The sequence below is a fragment of the Falco punctatus genome (assembly GCF_963210335.1).
Source record: "Falco punctatus genome assembly, chromosome: 4".
Taxonomy (NCBI): Eukaryota; Metazoa; Chordata; class Aves; order Falconiformes; family Falconidae; genus Falco; species Falco punctatus.
In genome coordinates this window covers 2,761,673-2,763,586 of record NC_137583.1, presented here as the reverse complement: position 1 = coordinate 2,763,586, position 1,914 = coordinate 2,761,673, and positions in this window count along the sequence as shown.

Here is a 1,914-nt window from a genome sequence, read left to right as displayed (position 1 = left end):
ATCTTTAGATGTACAACTAGTAGAACTCCACTGCATAGTTTCTTGGATCAGAGAGCAGATGATCCAGGTCCTACTCCCATTGCTCCTGTTCACTTGCTCTACAGCTGTGTGAATAGTAGTTCACATATCATTCTTTCTTGGAAAAACAAAACCATCCTTATTGCATACCGAGCTTCCCTTCTCACACTTAGCCAGGTCACATTCTCTTGGAATATATCTCAGCAAAGTAACTAAAATGGCTATTAGTTTGTTGTTTGTTTGTTTGTTTTAAATTATTATTCTCCTTTTCAGTTCACAGGGACCAAAATAACGGTGACTGCCATGCTTCTGCCTGGTGAAATGTCCTTTGACAGAGCAGTGCTGCGGGCGTACTGTGTGACACGGGTGCCATGCAGTGACCTAGAGACTTTTGGGATGTCAGATCGTTTGAGATGAAGCACTCAGAGCAGGGTATAAACTGTGTCCAGACCACTGGAGTAGTTTCTGGAAAAAGCTCTCCTGTGGTCTATGCCTGGGTCTCCTTTTGAATGGCAGCACTGAGCTCCTAGCAGATGGAATCCCAGGAGGAAGCAGGCAAGCAGTATTGACAGTCAGTTCTAGGGGACAGGGCTTGCCCTTGTTCTTGAAACTCACCTCAGACTCCTAATCCTGTCATATGTAAGGATGGAAGATTAGAAGACAAGACTGCCTTTGGGATCCTTTCCTAGCAGCAAAGCTGTAGGTACAGGCAATGAGTAGTTAGCTAGTTCATAGTGCAGAAGCTGCAGTCACACTGAACTCTGTTAGCCCACTCATGTTCTTGTTCCCACCCTTTTTGGTAATTATGCCCAATTCATTCAAGCAAAGGCTAATGATGAGAGAAAATTAGTTCTTATTCTTCTCATTTCATAATTAATGCTTTCTACTATCCTCGTCAGTAGGCGTCTATCACGGAATATCCTATACTTTGCTTTGCCCTAATAAATTAAGTAAATTACTGTTCTGCTCTAGTATGGACAACCCTACAGTGATGTATACAGCTAGTCTGAAGGCACAACAAGTAGCTGAATGACATCAGAAGTTTTCAGTACATTTTGGGTGACCATCTGTGCAGAATGTAATATTGTAGATGGTAGTCTCCTCTGGAGCGAGGAGAGCCAGGGTCCAGAGAACCCTTTATTAAGGAGGAGCTCAATTTTTTCTTTGAAGTTGGCAACCTAGATCCTTCTCTGTCTCTTTATGTTTTAGTGAAATTAGTCTATCAAGAACATTGTTTTTTATAGTGATATGTCTTGCAATCATTTTCTGTCTTTCCATCTTTTTCTAAAAACTTACTAGTTCTTGCAATCAAATGGACAAGCACCAGCATCACAAACAGTGGAAGTGTACCATCGCCTTCCTTTAGTTATGACAGATACAGAAGTATCAAAGGAGCTCTTGAATTAAACCCCATTTGAATGTTTATTTGAACTGCACTTTGTATTAACTTTAGACATTCTTCTTGGCCGTATGATTTAGTTTTAAGTAGTCCCGTGAGGAACAGGGAGTTGGATTTTATTATCCTTAGGTGTCCCTTCCAACTTGAGATATCCTATGATTCTCTTCTATGATTTACCTTTTTATAACTTCTTCACATGTGAACTTTGACTTGGTTGTCTAAATTTGCTCTGAGCATGTGGTTCATGCTGACTCTGAGATTATAAATCTAGCAACCAAACTAAAGCCTTAGTCAGACACTGCCCAAGGAGCCCGATAGGGAAGAAACAAAACACTTGAAAATACGAACCACAGTCACATTTCATTGCTAGATATGACTACATTAATGACAAAGGAATTTGAAAAAGTAAAATAATTTAAACCAAACTAGACCATTTGTAGCTCAGTCCACGTTTTTATGTATCCCTTGCGTATTAGAACTGGAGATGGTGAGAAGCC